We start from the raw sequence: 13,442 nt of genomic DNA on the forward strand, positions 1-13,442 counted from the left end.
ATTTCAATCTAAAACTCAAATCTGTGTTATGATTAGTGTTTGTTTCTGAAACTCTGCATATTCAGGTTCTTGAGTATATGCATTTTTGTTTGCTTTGGGAAACTAGGCCTTACTAAAATGCAATTTTGTTTCATTTATTAGCTATAGAAAAGCCCTCCTTTTAGTATATGTTTACTGAATGGAGTTATTAAGTAGGTTACATTGATGGTTGAAAGTTCAAAAACGTGTAAAAACACCTTTGAACGTTTAGACCCCCAAATAACAACTTAATCAATTCAAGCAATATGTCAAACAACTAGTGTGCGGAAACTTAACATATGCTATCATACGAAATTGATTAAATACTATCTAAGCCATAACAAAATAAAATCCACAGCAGATAATTTAAAGGCAAAGATAGAGGAAGGAAGATGCAAACACAAAGACAACACGCGATGTGTTATCGAAGAGGAAACCGAAGTCCTCGGCGAAAAACCTCTCCGCCGCCCTCCAAGCGGTAATCAATCCACTAGAAAATATAGTTGGGATACAAGGACAGCAATAGACCCTCCAAGCCTAATCTACCCAGTGCACCTAAGCCCTCCAAGCTTCTTGCTCCAACGAGGTTGCGCCGAACCTTTTTCTTTTCTAGCTTCCCAGATTCCGCTACTAGACCGTAGCATCAACCAATGAAGATTGGTTCCTTCCTAACTGCTTCCCAGAAATCCAAACAGCAGACTCACAAAGATGATGATGGTGAGAACCTGGTTTGGTATAAAGCCTCTCAAGGATTTGACAATGGAGAGGAAGAGAGTTGAGGAATTTGAAGAGTCTCTAAGGTATAGATTGTGTGTGAATCAATCTAGTTTTTCTCTAGGGTTTCTCTCTCAAAATTCTCTCTGGAAGCTCTCTTTCAATCGTGGGTAATAGGGGTATTTATACTGGAGTGGAGAGGAATGTGAAACGTCAGGTTTTTTACAAAACAGGGGTGGCTCGCGGCTTGACCTCGCGGCTTGACTAAGTCGCGAGATCCAGTCGCGAGATAACCGTATGGCCAGTTGTCCTGTTTTGTCCTGTAGTGCTCCAGCTAGCAGACTGTTCACCTTCCAGCATGCTTGGCACGTGAGGTTGCTTCTGGCGGCTTGAAGCCGCGAGTCACCCGCGAGACCCAGCCGCGACACTCTGTTTTCTTGCACACTCTTGAGCAAACTTCACTCTATCTCACTCACTACCCTTACATCAAACCCACCTAAATACAGGGTTACTAAATGCTGAATTACAAGCAAATTTGGCACGGAATAAAGCCAATAAGATGGTTGAATAAATTCAACCTTACAATGGTAGTATAGTGGGAAGGTTTAATTTGTGCCTGAAGACTTAACCAAGTAAAGATGGACTATAGATACAAATAAGTGATAATAGTAAACAACCTGAAGTGGAATCAGCTTTACATATAGAGCAGGTACAAACTAGGAAGAATATTTGTGAATTACGGTCCAACCCCCCTTCTCCTTCTAGGCCTCCTTTCATGTTTCCATTGTGAAATCCCTGAAAAATGGTCATGAGCTCTAAGAGGGGAAAAGACACACACAATCAAAATTATACTCTTATCCCAAAGAATGTAACTCAATCAATGTGTCTTCCGTATTGATCAAGTTTAAAATAGATTATAAAAATAAAAAAACTTTAGTTCAAAAACAACCTATTACATATATTAATGAGATAAAAAAGGAGAGTTCCCCAAAATTTCCAGATCCCGGCAAGAATTTCCAGTTTTCGGTGAGAATTTTCCAGAATCTGGCAAGAATTTTCCAGAATCCGACGAAGAAACCCAGATTCCGGCAACATTTCCCTTAGATCCAGTGAGATTTTGATCGGATCTTGCGAAATCTCATCAAATCCAGTTAGATTTTCGCTGGATCTAAGGGAAATATCGCCGAAATATGGGTTTCTTCGCCGGATCTGTGTTTTTTTCACCGTTTTCTCGCCGTCTTCTCAGATCTTTGACTCCAACCGACCCGCCCGCCATCCGTTCATAATCTGGACCGCCCGACCCGATTACTCAGGCGGGTCGGTGGCGGGTGCATTTTTTCCCCACCCGATTCCGGCGGGTCGGTTCCGGGTTGGGCACAAACCCAACCCGGACCGACCCGTGGACAACCCTAGCTACAACATATGGGAACACCTAGGCTCAATAGGAAACTTATAAGCTTGTCCTTGGTGTTTGACAAGAAATGTAGTTTGCTCTCCACTTTGAGCATGTATCAACTAAAATGAATAAAATGTTGTAATTAAAAATGTCCATAGTTCACAATAGAAAGAAAATTATTATTTTTGAGAGCAAACAAAAACAATGTGAAAAATGAGATTAAGAAGCAGCAATGGTTAAATTAGTAAAAACCAAGATCTCAGAATCCATTAAGTCATTGAACAAGTGTCCTGCTTCCTTATTCATCATACAACAGCTATCTAAAAAATATTATTAAAAAAAAACAAAAAAAAAAAAAAACATCAGCATAAGTTAAGGAATGGTGGGGTGACAGTGATTTGGAACAAATGAAATACCTGCCCTTCTGTAGCACAGGTGATAATGCTTGACTATCCTCGAAAGCATGATCTTTGGGAGAAATGACATTCTGCTCAGGCATCTTATTAAAAAGCTATCCTGTCATTTTGTGCATATCCACTAATCACCGTCTTCCACAACATGATATATAATCTGCAATCAATCAAATTCCAAGATAAAATATCTCCTTTAGTCCTTTCATCAAGCAGTTACATGTCCTTAGGGATAAGAGGTTCATACAATTCAAATAATTTACAAACTATAAGAGATGTTGATGAGCTAAAAATTCAGTGCCATAAGTTCAAAAAGAAGAAGAAAAAAATGAATGTACATAACATAATCCAAAATTTTACATTTCTCCAACTTTGGAAATTCAAGAAAAGCTTTTAGGAGTTCAGAAGCTAGCCTCTACTGCCCCACCGCAAGAATTAGCTAATAAGAGGTTAAGGTTCAAAATTTAAAAGTCACATTGTCTAAATACACACATGGAGGAAAGAAGATGATTTTGTTCTTTCAATTTGGGTATATTGTCGGATTAAGCAATCTACATAAACATATTCTATAACTGCAACATTGTGATAGCAATTAACGGAGGATTTTTTTTTTAAGTAAATATATATAGGAGAGACAAGTTGGTAAGGTTTGTATAGGTGCTTTGAATGTTCTTCACAATTCTATTACAAGTGTGTTTATGATACGTACAACTAAGGGGCAGGGAATCCACAAAAAAATGAAGAGAGCATTTATTGCCATATGGTGATTTTGCTTCCAAATGTCTCTTATTGGAATTGCAGATGCCTGTGGACAAATTCAAGATCAAATCATTTAGCGAGGAAGCAGACGCATTGTACTATTCTCCAAGACCAATAAGGAAACAAGCAGAACAAGCAGACAAAGGCATTTATATACTTAAACATGAAAAGAAGATAAGGAAAATATTTGTAATTACCAGACTCGCAAACTGAGTTCAGATGTTTTGCTGCTTCCATGTTCTCAATTGTTTAGCACATATATAATTAATAGGTTGGCCTCCTTTAAACAGTACAACCAATGAAAAACGTTCTTGAAAATTTTCAATGAAAAATTCAGTGGCAACTATCATCTTGCTTAGTAAAATTTACAAAAATCCATGTTGGGTTATAATGACCCTTACAATCCAGATCAAACAAATAGAAATATGAAGCCAAAGTTTCTCATTTCTATCTAACACTTGTATCTATCATATAATTAGTCTGGGACAACTATGTACATTCCATGATATAATTTCATTTTTTTTTTATATCTCATTCTCGTGTTAGGGAATGTGTCCTTACTAATAATAGGCTGTTTTGTTTCATTCAAAAAAATACAGAAAAGTACCTCCTAATAATATAGGTTAACTCAATGGAACTAATAAATAAGTTAAAATTGATGGCTCAGATAGTGTAGTGGAAGGGTATAATACTATAATCTGTGCCTCGAAATTCATCAAGATTGATCATGAGTAAAAAAAGATGAAACTATTAATATCCTGAACATGGCTCAGCGTGCAAACTGAGAGAAATATTTGTCAATTACAGAGCACACCTCTATTCTCCTTGTTGCCTTTCTTTCATAAATCTTTTGTGAAATTGCTGAAAATGAACATGAACTCTGGGAAGTTTGAAAAAAAAAAGACCATAATCAAAATTAAAATCCTTTATCCCTTGGGGAGAAATTCAATTTGTGTCTTCCTTATTGATCAAAAATTTGTATTATAGTTAGCCTTCTGAGTTAACAATGATGAGAAGCTATGAGAAAAGTTTTTATTATTTTTACCAGATCCCCAAATTTAGCTAATGTGATCATCTCACCTAGAATCCAACAAATCAATGTACTGCTGGAATATTACTAATTAACCCGTAATGAATGCAACCATCCATCATCAAAGAGTAGCTGAAAACTTGAAATGAATTCGAGCTAGATAAACAAATCAAATGCTGAAATTTCTGTGCTAACACTATCAAAAAAAATATTGATTGTCTAACTATATAGTAAATTATTGTGCTCACCATAGTGGTTGATCGAGAAGCTGCGATTTCAAGCACAATGTGTAATGCTGTCTGAATGATTTTGTAAGCCAAGATTATTTGACTACTGAACCTGAAACTAAGGTTTCAAAAAACAATCTTCCAACAAATTGTCCAAACTGGTTGCACGTCAACCACATCCCTTAGTATATAGTGTAAACTAGTAACTTTGATTAGGCACAAAACAAAACATAAGTTAGATACAAAGGAGACAAGACACAAACACAGCAGAAGGTTCGATATAGACAAGACCAAAATAGAGCCCCTACCTACCAGCAGAGGACCCAAAGATAGTCATATAGCAGTTTGATGTCATCTTAGCATGGTGCCTGACTTGACAAAGAATTCTGGGATCAATCCTATTAGAGTTTAGAGCCAACACTTCTTACACTGGTGAATAGACTTTGAAGGTCACCAATAACACCGGCACTCACCCAGTCCTGATTTTGTCTGTTTTCAAAAAGTTTCTCAAGCTATATGCCGGTTGAGAGCACAAAAACACTTAGAATTCCCATATGCTTCAAGGCCACAGAGCTTGTCTCAAAAGGAGGAGGAAGGCAGTGGATTTGGAGTTTTTTTTCCCAGCTAAAGAATCCAGCGGTAACAACATTACCCTTTCCAACTTCATCTCTTATCACATCCTGCATAACCAGGACTTGCCATCCTTGTCTGCCTCTAACTTGCCACATCCAAAGTACTTCCCTCAGCTTGATAACTCGGTCCTTCTTTAACAAGCAAGCCTCCCTACAAAGCTGTTCCATTTTTTTACTATAATCAAGCACTGTCACAGCCTTGATCTCACTCACTGTCTTTGGTGGTAGCTTTGTTTCTGAAAGCCTAAATCACCCACAGCCTGTAGCTGCAAAAGAGTAATTTATTATGTTGAATTGACAAATCTAAAAATCTTTTCCTTTTAAGTAATTGTCATTAGCCAATGAACTATTTCTGTTCCCAAGCCAATTACCCACAGAATAAGGCTTTATATGTCTCTTAATAGCTATAGTTCATCACAGACGTGAAAGTGTGAAAACACACAAAGGACCAAAATTTATATCACCAAGGTAAATTTTATATTGTCCCCCCAATGAAAACTACGAATGAAATTCCTTTGAAGAATATGAAACCTTTTGACCAAAAATTATAAAAGAAATGCATGAAAGTTTGCATCCACTACCTTGAATATGCATTCCACACGGGTGGTACCAATTGTGTAAATATGTTTTATACAATTATTGCTGCTGCTCCTCCAGGTGATGAGCCTTAGTGGGAATTCACCAACAGCACAACAATATGTTAATAGCTTCATGTTTTTAATCCACAACAAAGGCTGTAAACCCCAGACATACTCGTAAGTACAAGTGCAGCTACCACACCTTTCGCAAGTACATAGGATAATGCTTCACAAATTTTATAACAAAGCGTGCACCTCACCCGCTCCAAACCCACCACCTCCACCAAAGATCAACACTTGCCACTGCTGACTATCGCCAAATTGTATCCAATTGCACACCTTGACAGATCATGACCATATGGTCACATTCCTGAATCTACAAAGAATATCAAGAATAACATAAGAAAAAAAGCAAGCATCTGTGGAGGATATCTAATGAAATGGTGAGTATCAACGTAACTTATTTGAATAATCAAGTTTGTTTATTTCATTCTAATATAAGGTCTGTTCACATTATAAATTTATAATGAATCTATGATATTTTATTTCACCCCAAAAGTGCTTTGGAACCAATGAAATACTTTGACACTACGTGGCAGTTATGATACCTACTTTCTTGGCTACCTTATGTTCTATTTCCATGTGGTATTTTTTTTTTTTTTTTAATAAAATTTTATCTTACCTATAAACAAAGAGGTTGGTGTGGGGAAGCCAAAAAAAGTTACAGTAATACCTATTTTCACTTTGAACTAATATTAACTGTTAATTAAAAAATAGTTTGTTCCTCTTTTGTCTTGATTGGTTGGTTTCTAATACTGGAAACTACCTGAAAAATTATTTTACAAATGACCTGGATTAGTTTTGGTTAATGTAGAATGAGTACTTGATCAGACCTTATATTGTGAAATACCTGCCATGTGCAGCACAGGTGAGAATGCTTTGATCATTTGTGCAAGGCATGATCTTTGGTTAAAATGACATGCTGCTCAGGCATCATATTAAAAAGCCATCCTGCCATTATGTGCATATCTCCATTGATCATTGTTCCTCAACTTGATATGTAATCTTTGACCACATTATCCCTTTGTCTTTCTCGCAGTTTTGTTTCAGCACAGGACATTCATAAAAATGAAATTGCTGAAGCGAGGGAGGAAAATACTTCTCTGAGAGAGACGCGAGTTTAGGGCACAAAAAGATGGAAAGTTCTTCAAGTGCAGAGAGGTTTTGAAAGAACTTCCAGGAGAGGAATTTCAAATTTAGAATTTCAAAAAACCTCAGGGTAGTGAGAGATGTAGGCAACATCAACATCGTCTTCCCATCTTCCTCTTCTGGAAACGAATCCATAATTCCATAACCAATCCAGAGAAATGTAAGCGACGTGAGTTTGTGCAGTCCAAACTCAAATACTTGCCCACAGATATTCGCCCCTGACAAACTAAGCTCTCTAAGGTTGGTGGGGAACCCTCTTCCGGAAAGGATACGATACTTGGGCACCCACGTATTGATAAATCTTGAAGAAAGTGGAGGTATGTTAGCATTGCTTACCATTTTTTGCAGGTTGAAGGAAATAAGTTGGCATTAAGCACGTTGTACTCATTAGAGTCAACAATCTCCCAACGCAAAGCAGAATTAGCAGCAGAACAAAATGGAAAACGCTCGTGGACAAAATGATTGTTACTTGATAATAAACTTCTGTTCTCAAAAATCAGGTAGTATGGATTTTATTGGACTGTCGATTGATTCTGGTGGATTTCTTTGCTTCAGTCAAAGAATAAAGAATGAGTCAGAGAAGAAATCTTCAATAAACCAAAGAGAATTATCTGTGTGAGGGGTGTGTTTGTGTCTGTGTTTTGACTTAAGATTTTTATGTGAACTTTCATTTGCAGGGAGGAAGCAGATGAGTTGTGTCGAACATTGGAGGAGAATGAAGGTAAGTCACGTACGGCCTCAGAGATGGCAGATGTCCTCTATCATGCCATGGTTCTTTTGGCAAATAAAGATGTGAAAATAGAAGATGGTATGCAAGTTCTTCGGCAGAGATTTTCTCAGTCAGGTGTCAAGGAAAATAGAGGTCGAATATCTCAAGGCTAGGTATGGGCTGCATAGGCTGCTCAGTCTGTACATATTTACCTTCATATTGCAGCTTCCATTACCATCGTAATGAGTAATTATGATATATGCATGATCAACTGTAGTCCATTTTGAGTGCCTTGGACTCGCATTATCCTAGATCTTGCATACCCCAGTGTAGGTGTTGTACTCTGGGAACTGGTTTAGCTCTGGATGACTTTGTTTAAGCCTTTTTGGTAAAGACACAAATTTGTTGCAACTATTTTCCTTGGAAATCAATCTGAATTATTGTTTTGGGAATGTATTCATATTTCTGTGAACTTATTTGTATTTGAATGTGAATGAAAAGAATTTTAAATCAGGAAATACTAGCTACCACCCAACTTTTGTAGCAGCATTGTGATTAAACATTGTTGAAAAAGAAGTCTGTACAAGTACTGACTACTTCATTGATGGCATTTGCTCCATTGGTTTTGAAAGTACTTTGACTACGTAAGTGGAGTGTAGCATTACTGATTTATATATTTAAGGGAAAAGAACAAGAGAGAAGAAAAAAAAGGGGGGGGGGGGGGGGGGAGAGAGAGTTTCGGCTCATGAACCAAATATAATTGATGAATTCAATAAGAAAGAAATCACCAGAAGACTAGTGTCGTGATTTCATTTTATTCAATGCTCATAAGCATGATTTATTACAATTATCGTCATTGTATTTATTTATTCTGATTCCCGGCTTTGGTTGATGCGAACAGTTCTAACTGAACGCTACAGGATTAAGTTCTTCCCGGTGTATCGGGGATGCTGGAGCAACTAGTCAAGCATGTATTGGCAGGTAGGCTACATGCAAGCAGGCATTGTATTATATCCAGGATGACCACCGGCCCCTTTGAAAAACAGCCTATGAAGCACCCGAACACATCTTGCAAACATAAATTACTGCATAGCGCCAGCGAATTCGGGTTCGGGGCTTCTTCATGGGCCACTCCCAAGTACACTAGCAATAGCACTGCAAGAACAAGCACCATCGACTTGGCCGTTAAACCCATGATCAGATATTACCCCTGTTAATTGATGTCTGACTCTGCTGATTGATTTTAGATTAGAAAAGCTATGGTTTTTATACACGGGAACACAGGGTTGTCATTTTGATTTCGTTTCAAATAGATCTCATGTAGGTTTCATGTTCAGTATCTAAACTTTGGCAGCACGGCACAACTAAAGACACGCATAGTTAGTGCTTCAATTGAGAGAAGTTTGAAAGGTACATAGATTCTTTGTTTGCATTTTATAAAAACACCTATGACATATGGAATTTTTAAAGAGTAGCAAATTTGATAAAGAAATTAGAGCTCTTAACTGTCAAAGGATTATTATAGCGCCAGCTACTAGGCTAGAGAGATACATTTTGTTGAGTAAAATGTCACTATACATATAAATGTTGGGTAGAGTTCCGTAGAGGGTGCTGAGAAGATAAACTATGACTTTTCCCATTATAAATAAAAAGACAAATAAAAGATTGTAGTTTTATCTGAATATTCTTTTGGTTTCGTAAGCTATTTGCTTTATTAGATTTTTCGTTTGTTACTAAAATCTCCAAACCAAGCCACCACCACGAGCATACGTCCAACTAACGCATGGGGTAGCCACAAGTTGGAATCATGGGACTTCTATATATAATTATAACAAGTCAAGAACGATCGTATAATAATAATAATAATAATAATAATAATAATAATAATAATAATAATAATATCTTCATCAAAATAATAATAATAAAAAAAATCTTATCAATAATAATAATATCTTTACGTGACCAACAGTTTAGTTTGCCCATTTAAGGTGAGAGAAGCACTAGTGAAATGCTAGTAATAAAAAGAAAATGTTCTTTATGTGTCCAACAGCAATAGGGCTTGCCCTTTCAAATTTCAAGGCAAGAGAAGCCCTTATAAATATAATTAAAGTGCTAATAACGAAAGAGTATGCTTGTTATTTATTTATTTATTTTTATATAATTGGATAGATATAGCGAGAAGAGAGGATTTGAATTCTAAAAGTTTCGGTTGGAAATATTTTGAGGTGTTAGTTGAGCTACAAATTATGTTTGTGATTAGTAACTCTATCAATGTGTATTGTCCTAAGAAACAAATCATAATAACTCTAGCAAGATTGCATATATGGGTTAAGACTTAAGACTTGTGGAAAGTAATGTCAATGGTCAATTGAATGGGTGCAATGTTCACTTGACTTTTGGTTGTGTCATGATTACACCCACAAGAAACAAAGCCAACCCATTGTCAATCATATTTGTTGAAAATTTGCAATAAAATTGGATAGATACAATGAGGAAGTTTAGAAATCTCCATTAGAGAGTGTTCATTGAGTTACAAACCATATTTGCAGTTAGTAACTCCTGCAAATGTGTATTTTCTTAAGAAACAAATCTTAATAACTGCACCAAGATTGCATAGATGGATAAGACTTGTGGAAAATAATGTCAATTGAATGGGTGCAATGTTCCACTTGACTTTTGGTGGTGCCATGATTACACCACAAGAAGCAAAGCCAATCCATAGTCTATCGCATTGATTGTTAAAACCTTGCTATGAAACTGGGAGGCTAGAAAAAAAATGTTATTGTTAGTTTACTTTCACTCTTTAAATAAATGACAGTAAATTGGGAGATAAGTTCAATTGTCAATTGGGTGAGTGCAATGTTCCACTTACCTTTTGGGGGTGCCATGAATAGTGAAAAAACCCACAAGAAGCTAAGCCAATCCATATCTATTACATTTGATTGTTTGAAATTTTCGTATATAAGATTGGGAGGCTTGAAAAAAAATGCTATTGTTAGCTTACTTTCGCTCTTTAAATAAATGGCAGTAAATTGGTGATAACTCTTTTTCCCCCTAAGCAGTGAATTAGTTATAATCTATAACTTGTAACTATTTGAGTAGGTTAGGTAGTTCTTGCGAGAAAATGATGGCACTCCAACGGTCTCTAAATGCCTTTATTCGGTGGCATATATTCTAGTTTCAGGTTTGAAAGGTTGAACCTACCAGTCAAGTAGATGGTATTGTCTTTGTGGCACACATTGCCAATTTGCTTGGGCACACAGCCTGGAAATGTTATTTGAAATGGTAAATTCAAATATATTGAAAAATATGATTTATAGTTTTACAGTCCTATGTATATTATTATTATTATTATTATTATTATTATATTAATTTTATAAATTGGATAGAATTTCAACTTATAATGTCTATTCCATGATGATTACTCTTTATCATTGTTGATGCCCACTTTTGACAAAAAGCCCAATAGCAGAAAAAGCCCAACAATAAGGAAAGTGGAAGGAAAAGGAAATATGAATGGTAAAAGCAAGTTATTAAATCCAATGGGCTAACATGGCAGGAATGATAGTTAGCAGGCCCTTGGGACAAATAAGAGGTAAAGATAGAGTAAATTGGTCGAGGATGCCCAAGGAAAGAGATAGCAAGCCCAATGGGTTAACATGGTAAAAATGACAGCCAGTAGGCCCGTCGGAGGAATAAGAGGTACATATAGAGTAAATGGGCCAAAGAAGCCCAAGGAAAGAGGTAGTAACCCAATGGACCAACATGGCAGGAATGACAGCCAGCAGGCTTGTGGGAGGAATAAGAGTTAAATGTTAGGACATATGTGATTCAATGTTAGGAACATATATCACTATTTTATGTAATTGGCTCATACTTTGACAAAACGCACTTTACCTGTAATTTGGTAGATTTAGGATGTTTAATGCCTCAAGAAACAAGGTTTCAAGTTCAAGTGTTAAAGTCATGCAAGTCTGTCCAAGAATCAAGTATGAAAGTGCTGCTCATTAAAGCTCAACAGCTAGCATCTATCAAGGCTTAGAGAGTTGTCTGCATCTCGTGGCTTGACAGTTGCTCGACAGATAGGTATTTGTTGAGGTTTATGAAACTCAGTTTTTCAGGACTGTTTTTCATCCAATCCGAGTATGTGTTTGAGCTTTCTTTTCTCACAACCCTTAACATATATAAGGATTATTTTAAGGGCCGTAAAAGGTTACGCACAATTGCACAAGATAAAATTGCATAAGTGTGAAGAAAAGTGTAACCGGAAACCTAGTTTGCCCTAGTTCTTCATTCTCTTCAAGAACCTGCTGTGTTTTGTACACCATATGGTTTTGTGACCAAGCAACTTCATGATCTTAATCGAGTGATGAACAGAAGAACTTTGTAACCAACAACCTTCTCTAGTTGGTGATTGAAGTCGCATACTAGGATCCGCTCAATTGGGTAGTCACATTCTGGGAGCCGTGCATTGAAAAAGAGAGATTGTCACTACAGAACAAGTCCAATTGGGTATTGGAGTAAGGGTTCAATCAACTTGTCTGCATATGCTGCCTTGGCTAGGCTGTCAGCTTCCATGTTTTCTTCCTTTGGGATCTGGTGAAACTTTGCCATTGTGAAGCCTTTGATGCACTACTTAACTTTGCTTAAATATCTCTTCATTCGTTCCTCCTTAGTTTTGCATGTTCCATTCATCGGACTTATGATCAGTTGTGAATCTCCTTGAACGACCAATGATTCAGCTCCCAATGCCTTAGTTAGATTTAAGCCCTTAATAAAAGCTTAATACTCAGCTTTGTTGTTGGTTATCGGGAACTATAAACAGACGACATACTTTAGACGATCCCCTTCAGGTGACTGCAATACTACTCCAATTCCTCCTGCATGCTAAGTGGACGAACCATCCATACGGACGACCCATTCTTTTGCCTCTTAGTCCCTACGCTGCTGATCATGGGCAGGAGTGAATTCTACAATGAAATCTGCAAGGGCTGGGCTTTTATCACTTCTCTTGGTTGATACCTTACGTTAAACTCACTAAGTTCAATTGCTCATTGAATCAATCTTCCAACCGCTTCTAGCTTGTTTGTGGCCTTCTTGAGTGGATGGTCTGTCAAGACGTTGATGATGTGAGCTTGGAAGTAAGGCCTGAGCTTCCTTACCGCTGTTATCAACGAAAATTCCAACCTCTCTATTGGGGGGGGGGGGGGTATCTTCCTTTAGCTCCTCTTAAAGCTTTGCTGGTCTAGTAGATGGGCTTCTGTGCCTTTCTTTCTTCTCTGACTAAGGCCAAGCTTATTGCATGAGGAGAAACTGCTAGGTAGAGGTATAGTTCCTTACTCGGTTTGGACGGGCTCAACAAGGGATTTGTTGTGGGATACGCCTTGAGTTCTTCAAATGCTCATTGACATTTATCCATCCATTCAAGTGCTTTCCTTAACACCTTAAAGAATGGCAAACACTTGTTAGTAGCTTTTGAGACAAACCTGTTGAGAGTTGCTACTCATCCAATGAGACTTTGCACTTCCTTGAAATTCTTTGGCGGCTCCATGCTTAGTATCGCTTGGATTTTGTCAGGATTTGCCTCAATTCTCCTCTGTGAAACCATGAAACCAAGGAACTTTCCTAATGAAACTCCGAAGGCGCATTTGCTTAGGTTTAACTTTATGTTGTATCATCTAAGCGTGTCAAAAGTCTCCTGGAGGTCGTCCAAGTGCTATGCCTCCTTTGCGCTTTTGACTAGCATGTCGTCCATGTACA

General features: G+C 37.3%; 1 long non-coding RNA gene and 1 pseudogene across 5 annotated transcripts; one reads left to right on the top strand and one right to left on the bottom strand.

The window, feature by feature from the left end:
• LOC115976331 overlaps positions 1-8,829 on the top strand; it is a 51,174-nt pseudogene extending 42,345 nt beyond the window's left edge.
• On the bottom strand, positions 1,410-7,324 carry LOC115976332. 5 transcript variants are annotated; one of them, XR_004088297.1, is made up of 6 exons: positions 6,675-7,324; positions 5,967-6,140; positions 5,768-5,852; positions 4,576-5,452; positions 2,545-2,698; positions 1,410-1,527 (listed from the first exon to the last, which is right to left on the bottom strand). It is a non-coding gene; the product is annotated as an uncharacterized LOC115976332 (long non-coding RNA). The 5 variants fall into 5 exon arrangements; XR_004088296.1 differs by having other exon boundaries at positions 4,576-4,760; positions 4,863-5,452; positions 5,768-6,140; XR_004088294.1 differs by having other exon boundaries at positions 5,768-6,140.
• Positions 8,830-13,442: the final 4,613 nt, after the last annotated feature.

This window comes from Quercus lobata, chromosome 2 (assembly GCF_001633185.2).
Source record: "Quercus lobata isolate SW786 chromosome 2, ValleyOak3.0 Primary Assembly, whole genome shotgun sequence".
NCBI lineage: Eukaryota > Viridiplantae > Streptophyta > Magnoliopsida > Fagales > Fagaceae > Quercus > Quercus lobata.